At 46.6% G+C, this 23,475-nt stretch overlaps 1 protein-coding gene across 2 annotated transcripts in view; it reads left to right on the top strand.

Moving 5' to 3' along the window:
• Window positions 1-23,475, top strand: part of ACVR1 (activin A receptor type 1) — a 366,339-nt gene that overhangs the window by 107,419 nt on the left and 235,445 nt on the right. For both annotated transcript variants that reach the window (XM_086956669.1, XM_086956670.1), the window contains one exon: window positions 6,746-6,815. The gene's annotated coding sequence lies outside the window, so the exon portion shown is untranslated. The remainder of the gene's footprint in view (window positions 1-6,745; window positions 6,816-23,475) is intronic.

Genomic DNA, 23,475 nt, shown 5'->3' on the forward strand with positions numbered 1-23,475 from the left:
CTAAACTCTCCCCACAGTCAGGTTGCAGTGCCAGTTATGTGGGGCTGTTGCTGAAAGGTCAGCTAGATGTCACGTCGCCAGCTGGCAGGAGCACTAGTTTCAGCAGATGAATTGACTTCGGAGTACTGTGTCCAGATTTATTTCTTGGAGCCTTGAAATAGCCACGTCTGACCCGGCAGGCAGCGCGCCGAGCATGTCACTGCTGCCCTTACACACCTCCATTGTGCTGGCAGCAAATGAGAGTAAACATATTAAGAATTCAGAGGGATACACGAAACTACATTGTTGCTTAAAGAAGCATGCGAGCCAGACGGCTTAGTCAGCAGATAGACCTTTCAAGCCTTTTGGCACCCAGCTTCCATATTAGATTACTGTTGCTTTCGCGTAGTGTTTTGATTTTTGAAGTCTGTACCAACGAACCATGAAGTATGTTGCAAATGAAAACGAAACCATGTGGGCAAATCATACGTGCACTTTTTTATTCAGTCAAGAAATGATAATAAGTACTGCGTACTACAGGAGCAGTCGATAGTCCGACTCCCCAGCATATTGCGGCGTGGATTAGCAAATTTAGTGGCACAAATATGGAAATTTAGCGGCACAAATACTGGCATTTTGCAGCATTTTTCCAGCACTTTGTTTTGCATTTTTTTCAACACCAAATGCAGAGATCTTATTCTTATTATTTTACAACATGAAAGTTTAATACAACAAAAGCACTGTGTAAAGTATTTAGGCTGCCAGGTGTATCTACTGTGTGTATCATGCATGCCATATTTATTTTCACATTACTTTCAGGTTGAGTACTGTGCCATTGTTACATACATTGATTTGTATCTCCGTACGCAGTGTTTAATTTGTAAAACAAATAAGTGCTAGGGCTCTCATCAGGTGACCACTGCAGCTTGCACCACACATTGCCCAACCATGCTGCCAATGACAGTACCAACACAACTACTAACAGTCACACTCTTACAAGTGTGGCAATTCCGACTATTTCAGGCCCCCAAAGCATTAAGGAAGGCTTGGGCGGCAGGTAATAGTCATGTTTAATGTATATTGAATTAAATAATCAACTGCTGTACTGGTCACCTCTACGTTAGCCAGACAGCACAACCCTGGGGCAGACTGTCATACTCGCCGTTGCTAACAATAAAGTGTTGGTGCCGAGCACCGGAAACCACAGGCTCAAATTAGGCACTGTTAGTACGTCCGATTATATCAGCGCTTTGACATTCAATCTTCCCCCCACCCTGACAACATTGCGAATATTGAACTAAGAGTTCAGTCATAATTGTTGTAGATATAAGGTTATATTATAGGTTCCTTTATAGGTAGCTCCGAATATGGACTGCTTCACAGCATTTACCACAGGGTGTAGTCAAGGTCATCTGCGCTTCACTTGGAGCCTATGGTAGGCCCAGCCTCAACCAAAATCAGTCTGCCCCACTAACTCTATTTCTTGAGGGATGTTGGTAGCCATGACCAGCCTCCTTGGTGTCAGTCTGCAGGATTTCCACCATCTGGGCCTTCAGTTTAGTTTACATAACCCCCCCCCCCCCCCCCCCCTACCCCCCCTCCCCTTCAACCCCCCCTTCAAGATTACAGCAGTCTTTCTTACCAGTAGTCTTCTTTCACCTTTCTGCTCTTACCTGAAGCTAGTGGACATTTAGGTTTCAATCATTTGTATTAAATTAAACAAGGTGACATAGCAGTCCATTGGAAAATGTCTTAACCTCGATCATTATCGTAATGGATACATGGCCTCTGGCAAACCTTAGCTTTGGAAATTTATCCCATGACAGTTAAATTCATATTTTGAAAAGATTTGATGAGCTTTGAAACATCTTCTTAGTAAACTGCGACAGTTGCGATATTTACCACCACATTTAGAGTTCCAACTATTTATTAATGCTTGTAACAGTATGCGTCATGGTCTCTCTGAGTACAAGCGCTTCATCTTTAATATTTGTGGGACATCCCCATACTTCATATATCAGTGTCTCAAATATGAATCCTTTGTCATGTAGATCAAAGTGTTCCCAATGTAAAACAGTCAAACAGTCGACCATAAGGACAAGGCACGTGTTCATACCACATAGTATGTACAACCAAATTACTAGCGAGCAGCCTCCAATTTGGAAACCTCTAACAGCAGAATGAGACAATGAATCTTAGCCTCATCTAATTAATTATTGCTGGAGATGACGGTACATTTGCACATGTCGTGTCCGAGCTTGGATATATAAATATCTGTGCCCCACACGTTCAGGTCAAACTACTCTGACCTGGCGCTTGCACTTCGAAAAGGCTATTCTCTCTGCACCCCCGAAGCCTAAGCCTCCAGCCCTTGTTGCCATGGCAAACCAATCAACTCAGTCATTTGTTTTCATAGTTTCCCTTGGTGTGCTTGTTTTAGTAGTAGATGGTATGTGATAGCCTTTTGTGAAAAGATGATGGTAAATGTATACAATTGCAATAGAGAAAGACCTATGTGGAAGTCAGGCACATAATGCCCATACAGGCTGAATGGCACACAACTGTGGTTAGGGACTCGGATGCTTTTCTTGGGATCCTCTTTTTTTCGAGTGGAATCATGCGTTAACTGTTTGTAGACGCTGTCATGTCAGTCAGGAGCCACGACAGTTCTGCGGCTCCTTGCACTTAACCTTGTATGAAGCCTCACAGCTCTGTGAAGCCTTGTAGATGGCCTCCGGTCATCCAATTTTTTTTTTATATTTCTTTATTTCGTTTTTGACAATTAAGTGGCCAGGGACATCTTAACTTAAGATGTCCCAGGCCACTTTCATGTCTGAGGCCTCTTGCATTTGCATCAAGTGCCATTTTAGTTTGTCTCAACCCGCAGTCCTTCAATTTCACAGGCACTTTTGTAAAAATTGCAGCATTTTTATAAACGTGCCGATTTCGTGGCAAATTGCGAAATTCTAGAGGGTCTGGATAGTGCTTCGAAACAACCGGTTTGTTGTTGTTTTGTGCATGTAACAGAATATCTTTAACTCCTTGCCTGCTCATGACGGAACCACGCCCTCATGAGCCACGGGCGGTGTGTGCTCATGACGGCGTTGTTCCGTCATGCGGCTGCCGCTCCTCCCATGCAGCATTAATATCCCGCCGGTGCGGGCGAATTAATAAGCAGGCGGGCCGTGACAGAACCACACTGTCATGAGCACAGCCCGCCTGTGACTCATGACGGTTGGGGGTGGGGCGTGGCATGCCGCGCTCCCCACCCACTCCCCCGCCCCCCCCCCCCCCCCATCCCTTGGCCGCAGCATTATTCACACAGCCGCCAAGGGGTTAAGAAGGAAATTGCAGTTAAGCAGATTTCTTATTAGTTGGAGCTTCCCAACTGCTGACCTAGATAAAAAAAAAAAAAAATATATATATATATAATTTGTAGACCCATGAAAGAAAAACTAACCTTTTGATATTGTTCTCATTTGAAATTTCATTTCTACTATTTTCCTCCGTAAATTTTATTTGAAATGACTGTGTACGACATTACATTTCGAAAGTGAAACAAAAACATACATTTAGTGGGCCAATATCCTTGCATATATGGAGTGCCATTTTTGCTAAGAGCAGTGCCCAAAATTCATGTTTGCACCAGGTCGTTGATGTAAATGCCAGCGTAAAATTGCCTTCATTAGTTCAAAGCTTTCAGTTTCTCCCCTCCTCTGGAAGACCGGATGGATCGTAGGGCTGACTTTGAAGGGTTGTGTGAGTAGTATGAGGTGTTGATAGTGTTTGCTCAGAAAAAAAGCTTCCATTTAAAGTCCTTAGAGGCCAGGGTCTGTATCACAGATACAGCACATTTTCCTTGTTTGCGCCAACAAGGAAATTGTGCTGTATTAGGATGAATGCGCTGTCCCCAGGGCAGCCGCAAACTCGTACTGCCCTGGGGACAGCGCATTCATGTGAAAAACAAAGCGGCTACTATGAAGCTGCTACGTGTTTCACAGTGTAGGTGGGAACCCGCCTGCATTTTGCTGGGGTATTAGAGATCCCCTTGCAGGCGGGTGTAGTGAGTGACTGCACCCGCCTGCAAGGGGATGTCTGGGGGGGGTCCATGGGACCACCTTTCCCCCCCATCCAGAGGGCTACCATCAAAGGACGCACTGACAATGCGCCTATCTCAAATCGAGCTTGCACAAAATTCATCCAAAAAACGGTTCCAATTAGTTAACATCCTATTGACTCCTCCATCAGTTTCTGCTATTGAGCCATCTCAAGACCTTTGCAACTCCTTGGCGGATTACTTTGCCACCAAGGTTACCAATATATACTCAACATTTTCTTCGTTAACCCACTCACAAGGCCTGGACCCTCGATCTGTGCCCACACCGGCCGGCCCAACTTTTTCTTTCTTTCACCCCGTTTCAGCTGACACCACCAGTAAATATGCAGCCACCATCACTTCAGGCTCCCCTCTAGACCCTTGCCCACCTCCGGTATTTAATCTGCTTTATGAGACCATCATTCCCCCTCTTACTGATATCTGTAATTCCATGTTTCTTACGGGTGAGTATCCGGAGATATGGAAAAAAACAGTAATTAAACCCTTGCTAAAAAACCCATCTCTAGACTCCCTAGAACTAGCCAATTACAGACCCATAGCCTGCCTTCCTTTCCCAGCAAAAAATCTTCGAATCACTTATGAACCACCAGCTCTCAGAATATATCAATCAACATCATTTGCTGGACGATACCCAGTTTGGGTTCAGGCAAGGCCATGGGACAGAAACTGTTAAGATCAAGGCGGCTGACGAGATCAGGACAATTCTAGATCATGGCGGGGCGGCGGCCCTCATATTGTTAGATCTCTCCGCCGCCTTTGACACGGTCGACCATTCCACCTTGATCGACCGTGTCTCAATACTGGGGGTCAACCATCTAGCCAGAGATCTTGTAGCCTCGTGAAACTGGGCATTTTTTACTCGCCCACATCCACGTTGCCGTGCGGACTGCCCCAGGGATCATCGCTAAGTCCGACACTATTCAATATCTATGTGTCGGACTTGGCGAGGGTCATAAAATCGTCTGGGCTGACTTTAACCACCTATGCAGACGACACCCAATTGGTGTTGGCTGTCCACAAGGATGGACTGGCAGTCGCTTCGAGATTCCAAGAGGGTATGCTAGCCATAGGGTCCTGGATGTCGAACTGCTTAAAATTAAACTCGGACAAGACTGAGGTGATGACTTTTGGCACCTTGTCTCCAGTATGGCAGGACAGCTGGTGGGCAATTGACCTGGGCCCCCCGCCAGTACCGGTTGCCAAGGTCAGAAATCTTGGTGTCATATTTGACACCAAATTAACATTTCACCATCATGTTATCGCAGTGATCTTGTCCTCCTTATTTATCCTCAGAAAAATCAAAAAAATACTCACTTACCTACCTCCTGCGGCAGGAAAAACTCTTATAACCACTTTAATATTATTCAAATTGGACTACTGCAATGCCCTCTTACTGAATGCTCAGCAGCAGGTTCTGGACAAAATGCAGTCGGTCCAAAATGCCCCGGCAAGAGTATTACTTTCCATCCCCAAGCACCACTCCGTCTCTGCGGCCATACGTCAACTGCACTGGCTGCGAGTCAGAAGCTGCATAAAATTTAAAGCCCTCTGTATCGCGTACAAGGCCATCCATAACTCCGGACCACGATTTTTAATAAAGGCCTTTAAGATCTACACTCCGAGCAGGCCCCTTCGTTCGGCATCCAATCACCTCCTTCCTCTCCCTCGCACTAGAACAGTTGCCTGGGGAGACAGACGTTTCCTAGTAGCTAATGCGAGGCTCTGGAACACTCTCCCTTTTACCATCAAGACCAGTCCAACGCTTTTCATTTTCCGGAAACAACTGAAAACTTGGCTCTTAGACCAATGACTTCCTTCAGCATGATATATGCCATTTGATATTCCTCTGCGCCAAGACACCTTCGGGTATTTGTGCGCAATACAATCTAATAAACATAAACCTTTTAAGTGGTGCACTGTCAGTGCGCATCCTGACACTTTCTTTGCCTCAGCGCCTGGGTCTATAATATGGCAGGGGTGCAGGGGCAAAGGGATTTCCTCATTTGCATGGGACCGCGCCCCCATGCAAATGAGGGAACACCCTCTGATGGTAGTGCTGGCGATTTATGTGCTCCAGTGCTATCCGTATTACAGAAGGGGGCGCACAAGCATCTGCGGCCCCTTCTGTAATACCAAAGTGCCCCAGAGGCGCGCAAAGCAGGAGTTAACGCCCGTTGCTCCCTTAGGGCACTTCCGTAATACAGCCCCTGATGTGTAAGATATATAGTAAAGTAAACATCCCCCACGCTTTCCTTCTGTGTGTTCTTAAATGCTATTTTTCTCCTTTATGCTTGTATCGTCCAAATTTGTATAACGTAGATAGGTTGCTTATCGGTTCTTAATATTGAAAAATGACACTAGACAAGATGCTGTATGTAGTTGTGTAGTTGGATTGGATATTAAAAAAAGATTCATTAAAAAAAAATCAGTTTCTCATGTTATTTCTTTTATTCTATTTGGGCGTTCGCACTTTTCACAGTAAATATCAGAAGGTCCGACCTCTTAGTACACCATCTTATCTTTAACATTTTCAGAAAGGTTTTGCACAAACAAATACTAGTTTTGAATGGGGTAGAGACCGAACTGTGCCAAATTGCATGTTCATATAAAAATCATTTGTTCACGGGTTTTCTCTTCTTCCACATTTAGAGCCTTTTATCACCGTGGATGTCTCATTTGGAGTGAATGAAATTGGAACATTGCCGCTTCTGCACTTCAGGTATGAAACATTTCATGCATAGGCTTGTTTCCTGCTGTAGACTGCCTGCCACTTTTACCTCAGACAATGGCATCTTTTACAATGACCATAAGCAACAAAAGTTACTTAAAATTATTAAATGTCTTGAAGGTCAGATCACTGTATATTCATGTATACGGATTTTGGCTGAATTCACATACATTTCTTTAAAACATTTTTTTTTGTAATACTGTTTTTACCGGATATTGTCCAGTGCATTAAGAAGTCAATTGTCTTCTCCTTTCCCCCAAGAGAACCATGATTATTGCATTTTTGGCCGTGGACCCCTTTTTTTAGCTGATGTCTTAAAACATGGTTTATTTGTATTTGTGTATTCTTATGGAAATGTGTGTCTGGAGATTCGATATCTTGCTTTAGTACTTATGTCAGTACTGCCGTCTAAATTGTATGTATTTTTGTTCAGGTTTATCAAGCATGCTTATGCTGCAATTTTACTAGTGACCATATCTGAGTACTCCAATGTTTCATCAGAAATCTAAACCCAGGCTTTGGTGTATCCCACTAAAGCTTGTAGTTTGATAGTTCTCGGTTTCTAGACTATGTGGCGTTGCCTGTTCAGTAATGTCATTGTTTTTTTTAATGGAATACAACACAATATTTTGTTTGGGACTGTTAAAACAAGCATTGGCATAGCCAATAGGTCTTGTCTATGCAAGATCGGTTGTCTTTGTCCATTTGTTAAGAATCATAATAGAGCAGCATGGCTGCTGTGCAGCATGGCTGAAAGTGTGTAAACAAAAAAAAGGGCAGTATGATGCAGCCACTATGTCAAAGCAAAGACCTATTATCTTTGCCAGTGCTTGTTTTTCCTAGCAATAGGGGGCGTAGCAAGCAGCAGAGTGGGGACGGGGTGGATCCATCAAGACTGCCAGAGTGGAGTAAGCGAAAAGAATGGGGGCAGTTCAAGCAAAGCTGGAAGCGGGCTGGGGTTACGATGCAAGCAATAACATCGGATGGGGGAGGGGAGGGGGAGAGGCTGGCAACAGCAACTCAATGACAGCAGTGAAGGGGCAACTGGGCAAACAATGACATCAAGGCAACATGACATCAGGGTTAGAAAAGACTGGGCAGCATCAACTGGGCAACAGCAACAGGACCACAACAGCGTGGTAACCAACAACAATTAAGCAATAATAGAGTTAGGGGGAAGGGAAACTGTATGCTAATGCATCCACTCTTATGTAGTGCTACAGCATTTTTTTTAAAAGCATCTCAAAGTGCACAAGCAGTGTAAAGACACCGGCCACCAAAAGGAAGCAGTCCTTAGGGCTATTCTCCAGGGTGAGGGACACACGCACAAAGAGAAAGGAAAGCCAGCATACTGTGACCAAAGAAAATGTTATGGTGAGGCACTGAAACAAAGATGTTGGTAGAAGAAGGACTTTAATTCAAAACGATGGAGCCTATGTAAAGCAAGTACTCCTCCTGTGACTTGACTGCCTGAGGCTGTTGGCTGGAACCAACGGAAACAAGAGCTGGAACATGGAATGTACAACAACTAAAAACATGTTACGTGTCAGATAAGTAAGAGTGCACTGAAACAAGCATAGGCCTTGGTTCAAAACACTACAGAGAAGCAAGCAATGAGTGACGATGAAGCCAACCAATGGTAGGCACTGAGAGTAGAGCCATCATATAACGATGTGGTTTGAATGGAAGAGCAATTGCCAGAGTATTTAATATTTCACTAATATACAAGATACAGACTTCTGTAGTTGGCCCAGTATTGTCTTTTTTTGTATAGTTTTGGATTTGTGATGCGCATGAGGGCCATCTATCACAAACTGGACATCTAAAATACGGGTTGGCTGACATGACTGTGCTTTTTGTTCTATTGTGGAAATACGTCTATGACCGTATTGTAAACTAAAGAATTCTTGCCTGCAGCTGTTATTTTTGTATAAAAGGAGAAGGCTGGTTCTGTAAAAACGAACAGTCTCCTGAGAACTTACGACCCGTGCTGTTGTAATTCTAGGACGCTTGTTAGTTGGTTGCAGCCAATAAAACTCGATCTCTGACTTCACCTAGAAGACTCTTGGTTTCTGTGGTCCGGAACAGGGAGAACTCAGAGGTCTTCGGGTGTTATCCCCTGGCACCACCGGGTTCCTAAAAACCCGGCACCTCAGTTGGCGCCCAACTCGGGGCGGTATCAAGCAGTGACGGTCCAAGCCAGATGTTCGTGAGGAGCTTCGTGTGAAAATTCCAGAGGGCGGCCAACCACTTCAGCGACCCCTGTATGTCGACGTGGTTCCAAAGGTCTTTGCTGCGAGGTTCCCCGCGTCCCGACGGCTACGAAGGACTGCTGCCCTGACTATCGCCCTGTTTTGGACCAAGTGATCCTTGGTAGAGTGAAACGATAGACGAGTCTTCTAGTGACGTCATCGATCTTCAATACTTCAGTTAAGTATAAGTGGAGCGTCTCCCAGTCCTTAGTTTGATTCTTAGTTTTGGTATCCTTGAGATACACCTTTTTTTGAACTTGCAAGCGCCAAAACCGAGGGATTCGTGTATTCACGAGAATATCATAAATAGATAATCCCTTGAAGTTTGAAGCTAGACTAGTGAGCAAAGATGCCTGGTCTTAGCAGACTTGGAAACTTGTTTTGTCTTGGTTGTAGTAAGGACTCCCGATTAGAGGATTCGTGTCCAGTTCCTCCGATTGGAACTCCAACATATGAGCTCTATATAAAGCACGGAGTAGGCCGTATCACATATAATGAGGTATGGATAAAATACACCAGAAAAGATGGTGTTTTAAAATGGCCCCAATATGGTAGCTTTGACGCAGAAATTTTAGATAACCTCGAGGTCAAACTGTTTAAGAAGAAAGCCCGGCCGGCGATGTTTGACTCTTTTCGCTTGTGGCGCAAAGAAGCCAAACAGAAAGAAATAAAACTAGCTAAGAAAAATAAGAGGTATGTCAATGGTGCAAGCTGCCATTGCATACAGGGATAATGAGGAAGAGCAGGAAAGTGAGCAAATGCTCAGAAGCAAGAAATTAGCAGTAGATAAATGCTACCCGATGTTGCCCCATGAAGGACAAGATTCAAAGGGAACATCCGAGAAAGATCCATTAATGTCCCATTTACTGAATTCACCACCCCCATACACATAGAGTATCATTGGACCCCCGAAGCGTTTTGTTATACCGCGCCCCGGTGCGCGAAATGCAGCTCTTGCACAAGCACCAGCTCCTCTTCAGCTGGTTCCTACTTCTCCGGCGCAGCCTTCTCAAGGGACGCCGCCTTTGCTACATACTACCTCTACTGTTCCTACAACTCTGCCTACTGCTCAAACTGTTTTTCATGATACTACTTCTGCCACTGCCTCGACTTCCTCTGCTATTGCCTCGACTTCCTCCTTTCATCAGCCTGTCTTTTCTGGCACATCTGCCTCTCCGCAAGCTTCTCCTTCTGTTCGACAGAGAGCGGCAAGTACTGTCTCTGGTCTGTTCTCACCTTTCTTTGGGTTGCCTAAAACGACCCCTAAAACGGGACGTAGACAGTTGCGTAGTCAACTGCCTGATTACGAGGAAAGGGAAGTGCTGAATGAGTTAGCACGCAAATAGGTTACTGACACTGTTAGGTATGACGTTCAGTCTGTTATGGAAGTCTTCCGACAATGGGATGCACCCACTCAGAGATATGTATTTGAAGAGATGTGTGTATATCTTTGCGAAGATTTGGAGACAAATGATCCAAAACGCAAAATGAAGGAATTATTCCGTATGAGTTTTAAGTTCTATGAAGGCATGATTGTAGGTGCCGATGTTTAAAAAGCAATAGATTTGTTGTTATCTTATAGGAGTAAGGGAAACGTCTCTAGATCATTGTATGAGGATGACGTGTCAGGTAGGAAAAAGCCGCGACAGTACCCCATGAGAGAGGTTCCTCCAGTTTGGAGGGAAGGTGATGCGAATGCAAATCCACCCGTTCTGCCGCATTTCCAGCGTGTATGGGTACATGTCCCCTGGAAAAGATCTGAAGTTTTAGCACTCAAGCAGACATTACCTGATCCTCGCAAAAACCCTGCAGGGTATTATAAGGAGTTATCACAGACTGCAAGCTCGTGTATAATGAATTTAGCGGATGTAGACCTGTTTGGGAATGTTGTTCCACAGCCCTTGTGGAGTAAGATTCGTCATGCGGATCATGATCAAGAACTAGGTGACACATGGGCTAATATTGCCACTGCTGATGCTAGACAAGTTGGTGGTTCCAAACCTGAGCCTTTAGTAGCTGAACTTCCTGGTAGAATTATCACGTATATGAAAACTTTAATGCCTGAATTGCGCGTGAATTGGGATAAGTTATCTGCGTGCAAGCAGAAGAAAGATGAGAATGTGTCTGACTTTTTCACGAGATTTGAAGAGACCTTCGTCAATCATAGTGGTCAGGATATGGCTACCGAGGGTGGCCAAAGATTGTTTGTAGACCAATTCGTACATAATCTGCTTCCTGAACTATGTAACAAATTGAAAGATTCAGAGAGTGCTTGGGCTGTTTCCACGTCAGCGCAGATTTTAGCCACAGCCCAGTACTACGAAAATAGGCGCAAAGATGAGCTAGATAAGGCAGACAAAAAGACTAAAGATTTAAAAACTAAAGTTCTTCTCCAGCAAGCCTATCCGCCTCGCACTCCTAGTCAGCCCAATTATCAGCAACCACAGCAGTATTCGAGAAACTCGCAAGGAAACGAGTTTTCTCATCAGCGTTTACCGTATGGTCCGAATCAGTGTGCGTATTGCAAGGAAGAGGGTCATTTCAAGAATAATTGTCCAGCTTTATCGCGACGGTTAAATGGTGTTTCTGGTGCAAGAGGTAGAGGTGTTTAACAGGCTCCGAGGGGTAGTGGCCGTGGAAATTTCCCCCAGAATACCACTTCTTTTCCGCCTCAGAATTCTATGAATAGCTTTGATCAACAGAATAATGCGTCTTCTAGGTCAGCTCAGTACTATGCTGATGACTACTATGCAGAGAACGAGAATGAGGGTAATAATTGCTAGGACAGCCATGGACAAACAGAGGGAGTTGTTTCAGTTCCAGTAGATTAGAATGGACCTTATGTTGAGGTGATTACATCAGGAGTGTCAGAACCTTTTCTGCTGGATACTGGTGCTACAAAAAGTTCGATTATGCACTCAAAACTTCCTGGCTCCTGGCGCACCTTTGTCTGGCGAAATGAATGTTTCAGTAGGTTTTTCTGGCGCCCCGGTTAGAAACCCGATCTCTAGTCCTATGCCCCTTTCTGTTGGCCCATGCGAATTAGAAGCACCCCTCATTCTTACAACAGGTTGTGGCGAAAATTTGTTAGGTTTGGATTTGTTAAAGAGATTATACGCTACTTTGTACTGTTCTCCTTCGGGAGTACAACTTACCCTAGGTAAGAAAGTGATTTCCCCAATGTATTTGTCAAAGGAAAATATTCCAACTGAATTTTCATCTCTTCCAGATATACTTTGGGCTACTGGTTCTAACGATGTAGGTCGTTTGGAGATAGCACCGTATGTCATAACATTGAAAGCCAATGTTAGGTTGCCACGTATTACCCAATACAAGATCTCTAGCGAATGTGAAAAGGCGTTGTTAGCGATCATTTACGATCTGATCGAGAAAGATGTCGTTGAAGAGACAACAGGCAACATTTGTAACAGTCCTATTCTGCCAGTTTTAAAGCGTACTGATCCTTCGCAGCCACCTGTGTACAGATTTGTGATTGATCTCAGAGAAGTGAATAAGATTGTTGTGCCACAGTTTCCAGTTGTTCCCGACATTACTGCCTTATTGACAATGGTTCCAGCTTCAGCCACTTGGTTTTCGGTGATTGACCTGAAGAACGCTTTCTTCAACATCCCGATTGCTGAGGAGAGCAGGGATATTTTTGGCTTCAATTTAGGAGGACGAAGCTTCCGCTTCAAACGCGCTCCTCAGGGCTACTGTGAAAATCCATCTATATTCAGTAAAGCTCTGAAAACATAACTTGACACAATTGTTCTACCTATGGTGCGACTCTGATTCAGTATGTAGACGATCTACTGATCGCTGCAGATACTGAAGAGATTTGCAAGAAAGCCACATTGTCGTTGTTGCGTCATTTATGTGACCTGAAGCACAAAGTCTCTCTCTCAAAAATGCAATTTTGTCGACAAGAAGTGACCTACTTAGGTCACATCTTATCGAAGGAGGGAAGGAGACTGACCCCAGAAAGAATACAGGCAATTGCAAGATTGAGTGCCCCAAGGACACAAAGAGAAGTGCGTGCCTTCTTGGGCATTACATCGTACTGTAGACAATGGACGCCCTGCCTTTAGCACTCCTGTCTACCAGAATGACTGTCCACTCTAGACTGGGACTTAGCCCCCACGAAATCGTGTTCGGGCGCCCAGCAAACATATGGGGAGTGCCGAGGCCCAAGAAACTAAGCGAGATAGAGCACCCTGTACTGCTTGACTATTTGTGTGAATTGACAACTAAATTGCGTGTTTTACACCAACAGGTACACAGTTCCTCTCCGCCAGCATCTGATGATCCAGGTCACGCAATTGAGCCCGGCACCTGGGTATTGGTGAAAAACTTTCAGAGAACGACGAACTAACAGCCTAGGTGCACCGGCCCGTACCTCGTCCTTCTTTCCACAAGATCAGCCGTTCGGGTGGAAGGGAAGAAGAACTGGATCCACGGGATCCATTGTAAACGGATCCCTTTGCCTCTTCCATATGACCGGTGGGTCCAGGAGGGAATTGCTGACTCTGAGACCAAGTCCGTACCACGCTTTGCACTCTTCAGCGATGCACGATTGAAAGGAACTGGTACCGAAAAGGAGAGTGATCATATTCTGCAAGGATTTGTGGCACCGTCAATGCAGTTGGACACTACGGAACCTGAAACGTTGTTTGAAGACCACACCTCACCTGGGAACCAACGGTATGATCTAAGGTCAAAAAACACGAACTAATAAAAGCAAGCTTATAAGGTTCCCCCCCCCCCCAAGAACTATTTTTGATTTTACAGCTCTCTCGCCCCGGGAACTTGCTCATTTTTGATTTTCGAACCGCCATCTGGTTCTGCTGCTAGGGTCGCGGTTGATAGTCTGGGGAGTGCAGCTGGAGACGTTTAGGTCAACGGTTCTGGTTGGTCTGAGGGAATTACCCCAGACTGAACAGAAAGCACTCCTTGGCAGAATCAATCTCCCACCGCGGGCAGCAACTAGAGGATGGAGTTTCCAAGGGTAGAGAGACCTGCTAGACCCGCAAACTTTAAAAAGAAAATACGCACTGTGATGACCAGAAAAAGATTCTTGATAATATGTATTTTAATGTTGTGTAGTATAATGATGTTCTTGATTGGCTATACTTTATCCACATTTCAAGTTACCTTTGTAAATAACACTCAGCCCACACCTCCTCCTACCGCTCCTCCACACTCCTTTCACCCCCTACCTGAACACGAGTCTGCCAGAAGACTAGAATTTGTAAATAACTCATTCATCCATCTCCTACACCAGCACCAGTCTATAATGAACACCTCGAACTGTTGGATCTGTGGACTTATGCCGCACACAACAGATAAGGGCATCCCTTACTTCGTCCTGCCATTCAGTTACTATGGTTCTCTGTGGGCTTTCCAGATAATGTTCCTGTTTGCTATAGAACCATACCCCCCGCGTCCCACAGGGAGCAATTCCAGCAACAAGGCACTAGTGGCAGGATTAAGGAATATGAGCAGGGATATCGACACGTACCGAACGATTCCCAAAGATGAGTTTACCCCGTACAGTAGATGGAACCTCACTCAGTATGGGATTTCCTTGAGTAAGAGCCAGAAAACAAAGAAATCCTCCCCTGTTTGGATAGTACCCCACCGAGGTCACCTATGTCTGCAAGGTATTGGCAGGGATCCCAAGGCACAGTTGGGGAAGAGCGTATGCACGGAAACGTATGTGTTTGCCTCCCGAACCTCCCCTCCATTCTTAGCGGCTAAGGGTACATACTTCATCTGCCATGACAAAGCATACACATGGTTGCCCCCTGACTTCTCGGGCACATGTTTTATCTCGTTTCTGCTGCCGCCCACCTACACGGCCGAGGCAGATTACCATCGGACAAGGACAGTTAGGGGTGTCGTGAGTCAAGACGACACTGCGGGTCAAGAGTTTGGGAACTTCGCAAAAGGTTTTCTGCCGTTTTGGGGGCCAATGGTGAACAGCAGGAACATTCGCCAGTTAACAAGGGTAGTCGAATCCGCCGTGACCGAAACAGCCGGTGCCCTTAGTAACTTAACAGCTGAGCTCCAGTCGGACCGACTTATGACTTCAGAACTGGGTTGCCCTAGATGTCATACTTGCAGACCGTGGTGGTGTATGTAGGGTGATCCAATCCAGTTGCTGCATTTTCATCCCTGATAATGCTCCGACAGTGTACCAGGCCATCTCCAAACTGCACAAAATCTCTGATTCCCTTCACGTGGATAAAGGGGATTGGTCCCTGCTAGGGTGGTTCTGGGAACTGATCTCTGCCTGGGGATGGAAAATTCTGATCTTCATTGGGATGATCTTAGCCATTCTGTTTATGTTCTGCCTGTTTGTGCAGTGCGCTCCTGCAGTATGTGGCCTCTGTGCTACTTCATGTGTAAGGAAGCCTGTGCCACCGGTAATGAGTAGGGCATTATCCCTATGCATTTGCGTTGTGATTGAGTGATGCTAACACCTTTTAATCATGGTTTCCGTTCTGAACCCTCGGACTCCATTTTGTGAACAGCATCCATCTTATGGCTTGCCCTCATATAGTCAATTGATTGAGGCCGAGCTTGATCTGAAAGGACACGTCCACCTTAACTGACTTCCCCATGACCTGGCCAAACTGACTCCACTGCCTCCAGCCAAACCTGTTTGGGCAGCTCCTCTCCCAGTGGCCGAGTAAGATAGCATCAATGCACAACATGCCATAAACCAATCACTACATACAGACCATGTTTTCTACACACATACACCTGTCCATGTTCCTTGTTTATGGCCAGTTTTACGACGAGGAGGTGCCCGGTTTTATTGGGGTTTCATCGATATCTGATGGTAATTCTGGGCCATCTATCACAAAATGGACATCTAAAATACGGGTTGGCCGACATGACTGTGCTTTTTGCTCTATTGTGGAAATATGTCTATGACCGTATTGTAAACTAAAGAATTCTTGCCTGCAGCTGTTATTTTTGTATAAAAGGAGAAGGCTGGTTCTGTAAAAACGAACAGTCTCCTGAGAACTTACGACCCGTGCTGTTGTAATTCTAGGACGCTTGTTACTTGGTTGCAGCCAATAAAACTCGATCTCTGACTTCACCTAGAAGACTCTTGGTTTCTGTGGTCCGGAACAGGGAGAACTCAGAGGTCTTCGGGTGTTATCCCCTGGCACCACCGGGTTCCTAAAAACCCGGCACCTCAAGGGGAGGATTGATGGAAAAAAAGAACCTCGGTCTTTCCTGCGTTCAATCTCAGGAAGTTGTTGTCCAACCACCGAGCTATGTCTCGGAGACAGTTTTTCAAAGGATCAAATGTGGTCAGGGTGGAATCGTCGTATGAGAACAGAAGCTGAATGTCGTCTGCGTAAGATGTCATCTTAATTCCTGTCTGGGAGATTAACTCGGCCAGGGAAGAAAAATAAACATTAAATAAAAGAGGACTCAATGAGGAGCCCGGGGGCACCCCCCATTTGAGCGGGCGGCTAGTGGAGGTGTAAGGTGGAGTAAACACTTGTTGTGTGCGATTGGACAGAAAGGAAGAAATCCAGTTGAGTTCCATACCATGGATGCCTAGTGATCGGAGACGGTTGAGCAGGACAGGGTGAGACAGTGTTGAATGCTGCGGAAAGATCCAGCAGCGCCAACACCGCCCTCGAACCCCTGTCCAGCGTCCAACGTACTGAGTCGGCCTTTTCTATCAGGGCCGACTGAGCACTATGACTGGATCGGAACCAGTGTTGAGAATCGTGGAATAGGCTGTTAGATTCTATAAATCCGTCGAGTTGCTGGTGCACCAGTTTTTCAAGAATCTTGGCCGGGGCAGAAAGTAAGGAAATAGGCCTATAGTTAGCCGGGTTTTCGGGGTCGGCATTTTCCCTTTTTCAAGATGGGAACCAATTGAGCATGTTTCCAAGATTCTGGGTATACTCCGGTACATAGGGAGTCATTCCAAATGCCATTAAAATGGAGATTGAGGAATGGTGCAAGAACTTTATATTGCTTGGCCGGCCAGGGGTTATTAGGTGATCCTGACTTGCACTTGAGGAGTTCTTGAAGAGAGCTGTCTTCAGTAATCTCCTCAAATTTGAGAAGACTGGAGATGGAACATGAGGGACTGGTGAGTTTTCCCTAGTATCATGACTATCGGAAGTAGGGAAGGAATCCTAGATAGTTGCTATTTTGTCCTCAAAGTAATTGGAATGTCGTGTGCAGAGAGACTGCGACACTGGGGATTGGCGATTAAGGGCCTGGGGGTCAAAAACAGTTTTGACCGTGTTGAAGATCTCCCTTGCGGAGCCATGCGCCTTGTTGATCTTCTCCGCAAGGTAACATTATTTGTGACTTATGATCATTTTCCGATAACCTTTAAGGGTGGCTCTGTATTTAAATTTGCTGTCAGCGGAGGAGGACTGTCTCCAACAGCATTCAAGAATCTTACAGGCAGATTTACATTTGCGAAGTTCATCTGAATACCAGGACGCGGCGGGAGCTGAACGATAAGTCTTTATAGGCCGAAGAGGGGCGATGGAATCAATAGCAAAAGATACCCAGTAGTTAAGATTGGCCAATCGTGTGTCCAAGTCTAAGGCTTCTGGGGGGGCAGCAGAGGGAAGGTGGTCAATTACACAATCCGGGGAGATCTTGCTCCCGTTTCTACCAAACTCCTTGGCTAGTATCCTTGGTTCATCTAGTTGATGCATGATGACCGAAAAAGGAATACAATTATGATCAGACCAGATCACCGGGCTAGCCTCACTGATTGTAATATCAGAAAGGTTGGCCAAATAAGGTCCAACGTGTGTCCAGCCTTATGTGTGGGGAGAGTGATCAGCTGATTAAATCCACAATCAGTCAGGTTCGTTATAAAGTTATTGCTATACAAATCAGATGTATCCTCCACATGGAGATTAAAATCTCCGAGCAGGGTGAAATTTGCATAGCGAACTGGCTTGAAGCACGAAATCTAGGAGGCGGGGTAGGTATGACGTGCTAGATGTAGGTGGCCGGTTTACCAGCAGGCCAGAGCACAAGATATTGGGAGTTAGTTTTATACAAAAGGGCAGTGCTTCAATGGATTCAATTTGATCATATGGGGAGGACGAAATCGTCCAATGAGATTTATAAATGATGGCGACTCCTCCACCGTGTTTGTCACTTTGCCGGTTGGCGCATAGGATATTATATCCTGTTGGAATGGCTAAACACAGTGCTGGGTTGGTTTAATCTCCTAACCAAGTTTCCGTTAAGAAGAGTAGGTCCCATTTTTTTATCATTAAGGGTCTGAAAGATGTCCAAGGAGTGTTTCACAAGGGAACGACAGTTAATAAGTCCCGCCTGAAGGGTTAGGGTCTTTTGGTTAATCTGTGGCGAGGAAGGGAACTTTAAAAGTGGGCAATGATGCGCTGGGGTGCTTCGCTTCTGTCTAGGGCCACATGCTTTGCAAGGGTAAGACTTGGGGTGCTTCGCTTCTGTCTAGGGCCACATGCTTTGCAAAGGTAAGACTTGGCAGGTAGATCAGGGGGAATGGAGAGAAGGTAGGGGCACTCCTTTGGTCTGAGGGAAAGCAGTTTCTGCTTGTTATACGAAATGGTGTCTAAGCGGCCAAAACATGCAGCATCTCTGGCCCTGGCCGCGAAAAGGTCGCGGACAGGCGCAGACGGGCTTGCCTTTGCGCGCCACGGCGCGCCTGCTGCGCTCGTCCGCTGCGCGGCCGGATGGACATGGCCATTTAAAGCGGGACTGAGCAAGCGCAGCCATTGCAGGCTGAGACCTATAAATAAAATACTTTGCAGTTAACCATGAGGGATCTAATTAAAGTGTGGCTGGTTACTTTAGAATTTATTTTAAAGATTCAATATTAACTAAAAAAATATAAAGCAATTTACCATTGTTAGTTATTGGTTGTATCAATATTGTGAACATAGTATAACCCAAAACATCCATTTGAGCTTGCCCGTTCTATGTGCCCCAAAAGGTTTTGTAATGCTTGCAAACACGTTTCTAGCTTACGTGGAGTTCTAGTCATCCCATTCAGTCACTGACAAGAGGAGAAGTATTCATGCCTGAGCCTGTTTAGGTTTCAATCTCTAACTTCACTTTCCATCAAGCCAATATATGGACAGTCTTGTTTCTCTGGAGAGCCAATATTACTTATTTAATATGTGATTACCATATTTAATCAATACCATATTTAATCAACAATAAATGTAATAACACTGCAAGCACTGGCCATCATTTTGAAAACCTGCTTAATGTGGTTCTGTAGTATGGGATCTCTGTTATAGTCATAATCTTGTGAATAGTCCCGCCCATGTGCGTGGACCCCGGAACAATCAAAATAGTCTCTTAAGTTGTCTTCTTCTGCAGTCCTGCATAGACACTTAAGAGAAAATCAAAGACAAATAATGCAGCCTAAAACTACAAGACTATATTGGCCAACTCTTCATCTTGAAGTGAAAAGGATATCCAAATAATATTAAATTTAACACACTTTGCAAAGTTTCACACTCAGAGAAACTCCCCTTCACAAAAATTCTTTGTAATGATAGAGAGGAAGGGTTGGACAGACAATCCCCATAGGCTGCCATTATGTGTCTGGAAAAGGGATATTGTGCATTTAAGGAGCTCTCCAGAGACCCTCTGTATCCGAGGATGCACAGCCAAAGGCCTTTTACTTCCAGTTCTTTTTTCCGGTTCCTGCTAGAAGGACCCTGGAGCATTGAGCTCTACCTTTTTGGGTATTACTTCAATTTTTGGCACTTCTGGGGTCTTCCTCTTCCAGTTGCTGTGCTTTTTAGCCAGTTTTGCCACTTCTTTTTGTCGAAAATGCCAGTTTTATTCGACAAGTGCCCTGAGTGTGGTAGGAAGAAGGTAAAATCTGACCCACAGAGTCTGTATACACTGCCTCCCCTCCACCCATGTCCCTGACTCCTGTGAAATCTGTCACTCTTTCTCCAGGAGGACCCTGCGTGACAGGGAGAAGATTTGTCTCCAAGGCCTGGAGCAGAAAAGACACCAAGAACCAGGTGGGACTTCTGGACATGGAGGGACTCTGTCATCTTCCTCTGCCCGTGCATCGGCCTCTGGGGGGGCTCCCCAGTCAAGAAAAGGCACCGGTCCCGGTCGACGTCGGTGTCGAGAGGTATGACCACCATATTCTCCCTGTCGACCCAGTGCTCTGGGTTGAAGCGGCGTCGCCGTTTGACGTCGAGGGGTAGGACGTCGAGACCTCGGACGAGGTCGACGTTGAGGACTTTACCGGTGTCTACACATCATCGACGTCTCGATGTGTCCCGAAAGCACTCGTTGTCGAGGCGACACCGTTCGCCGTCAATGTCGACGCAAAGTCCAACGTCAAGGAGAGACAAGTCTAGGAGTTCGTCGACGCCTGGAAGGTCGACGTCGAAAAAAGGGAAATCGAAGAGGTCGACGTCTAGGAGAGAAAAATCGACGTTGAGGAGACAGTCAAGGCCCAGGATGGTGTCCTGTGCCTTGGTGGTTAGTCTATCATCATTATCGGCGAGTTCCCAGTCGCTGCGGTAACGGTGCTCGTCGGCAAAGAGGTCTGCCTCCAGAGCATCCTCCTCCAGGCCTGCTCTTAAGAAGAGGAGAGTGCTTAGGTCACTGGAATCTGATTATTCACGGACCTATTCGCCCTCTAGGCCCAGGACTCCTACGCCTCCTACTCTTCCGCCACTGCCTCCTAGGAAGCCTCTGCCTCCGCCACCTCCCCTCCGCCTCCTCCTCCACTGCCTCCCCGGCATCCACAACCACTACCGGGGGTTCCGGCTCCGACTCCTCCTCTTCCGCCTCTTCCAAGGCCGGCGGTTCCTGAGAGATCCAGGAGGCCTAGGTCAAGGTCCAGTGGGAGGTATCTCTCTCGTAGTGAGCGTCGCTCCTCGACAAGGTCCCGTCATCGCCATCGGAGGGAAAGGTCACGGTCCCGTCACACGGAGTCTTCCAGTGATGGGAGTTATTCTCCCACGTTATCGGACTCTCCTCCTAGGAGAGTGTCGCCTGTGGACGACATTGTGACATTCCAGGATGTGCTGCTGAGGGGACAGCGAAGTTAGGGATCACATTGACTGTACCCACTCCTTCTACCTCTGTGATCTTTGAGACTTTGCACAAAAAACATCTCTCTCGCCCTTTGGTGCCAGGACTGGAGAAACCGGCCATGGAGTTGTTTCTGACGCCGGCCACGGTGAAGTCGGCTCCATCTCGGCTTCAAAAGAAGTAGTACAGGCCCCTGGATTCTGATCCGGCGTTCTTGAGGTCAGATCCTGTCCCGGATTGTGTAATCGTGACAGCGGCCAAGAAGCAGCATTCGACTGCCCCTTCGTCCATGGTCCCTCCGGAGAAAGAGAGCCGTCAGATGGACTCTGCTGGACGGAAAGTCACCTTGATGAAAGCGGCGAGTGCCTCTGCACTCTTGGGTTGCTATGACCGCTCCTTGTGGGAGTCCCTGCAACAGTTAATTGAGCTCCTCCTGAGTGATAGGCGAGAAGACTTCCAGGAGATATTGAACGAGCGCATGATGGTCTCAAATCAAGCCATCAGCTCGGCAGCAGACTCCTCTCTCCTGGCTGCTCATGGGTACTGCCATGGCATCAACTTGAGACTTCATTCCTGGTTGTGCCTTACCTCTCAAGCCAGAGGTGCAACAGAGGGTCGTAAATTTGCCATTCTCGGGATCGACCCTCTTCGGGACGCATGCGGATGAGGAAATGGCCCGCTTGAAGGTGAAAATAGAGACGCTGATGGCTGTTGGTTTGGAGAAACCGAAAGAACGGAAGTCCTTCCGTCCTTTCCAGAGGCGGTACGGTTCCCAGAGGCGAGGGCAAGGTCATCAAGCTGGCCAGCAACAAAAGCAGCAGCAGCAATACCAGCGGCAGCCCTTCCAGAAGCGTCAGAGGGGCAGAGGCGGGCTGCAGCCCTCCTCGGCAAACAAGGGCCCGGCTAAGTCTAAGCCCTGAGGAGTTACTTCCCCCTCGTCCGTTACCCGCTCCGGTGGGGGGGAAGCATACAAAATTACTTGGCAGAGTGGAGAAAAATTACTCGGGACAAGTGGGTGCTGAATATTGTTTGCAATGGATCCAGTCTTCGTTTTGTCATCCCTCCTCTAGCAATTCCACCGGTTCGCTCGCAGTACCAGCTACACGAGCTTCAAGCGGAGGCCGATACCCTGTTAAGAAAAAGGGCGATAGAAGACGTCCCTCTGTCTCAAAGGGGAAAGGGTCTCTACTCAAGGTTCTTTCTGGTACGCAAGAAAGACAAAAACGAGTTCGGGCCCATTCTGGATTTGCGACAAGCAAACAAATGGATTCGCAGGGAGAAGTTTTGCATGCTGTCTTTGCACCAGATTTATCCTCCGCTACAAAGAGGAGACTGGCTTTGCGCAATAGATCTGCAGGATGCGTACTTCTATGTGCCCATTGCACGGAAACACAGGAAGTTCCTGCGCTTTCTAGTCGGCACCAATCACTATCCGTACACCGTACTACCGTTTGGGCTGAAGTCTGCACCCAGGACTTTTTCAAAATGCATGGCAGTGGTGGCAGCGCACCTGAGAAAGAACAAGGTGTTTGTCTACCTGTACCTGGACGACTGGTTAATCAAAGCTCCACCTTCCAGGAAGCGCAAGTGCACTTCAACAGGACGGACAATCTGTTGAACCAGCTGGGGTTGCACATAAACATGTCAAAGTCTCTTCCGACTCTGGTTCAGTGCCTACAGTACTTGGGAGCCTCCATCGACACTCACTCAGCATGCGCGTCTCCTTCGGAGGAGCGACGCTTATCGATCCTTCGGTAGGCTCAAGCTCTCCTATCCGTTCCATCTAGGACAGTGAGGACGGTGTCTCTCTCCTGGGGTCAATGGCCTCTTGCATCTTCCTCACTCCACATGCACGCCTCCACATGAGGCCGCTGCAGGAATGTCTGGAGTATCAGGGGGACGGGAAACAAGGGAGCTGGGACGACAGGATCCGACTGTCTCTACACGCTCAACAGTCCCTGAGAGGGTGGTGCTCAGCGGAGAATCTCCTCAAGGGGGTTCCATTCCACAAGGACATTCCCAATCAGACTATCGTGACGGATGCTTCTCTCCACGGCTGGTGAGCACATTTGGACCATTTACAGATCCAAGGAACGTGGTCCCCGGGGGAATCCACGTATCACATCAATTTTCTGGAACTCAGAGCTGTTCACTTGGCACTGAAGGCCTTTCATCCGTCCTTCCAGACCAACTCCTTGCTTGTACAGATGGACAATATGACCACAATGTACCTCAACAAGCAGGGGGGCTCCATATCGCGCACACTGTCACAAGAAGCGCAGGCGATCTGGCACTGGCTGCTAGCCAGAAGAGTGACGATAAAGACTACCCATCTG

The sequence above is a fragment of the Lissotriton vulgaris genome, chromosome 2_1 (assembly GCF_964263255.1).
Source record: "Lissotriton vulgaris chromosome 2_1, aLisVul1.2, whole genome shotgun sequence".
Taxonomy (NCBI): domain Eukaryota; kingdom Metazoa; phylum Chordata; class Amphibia; order Caudata; family Salamandridae; genus Lissotriton; species Lissotriton vulgaris.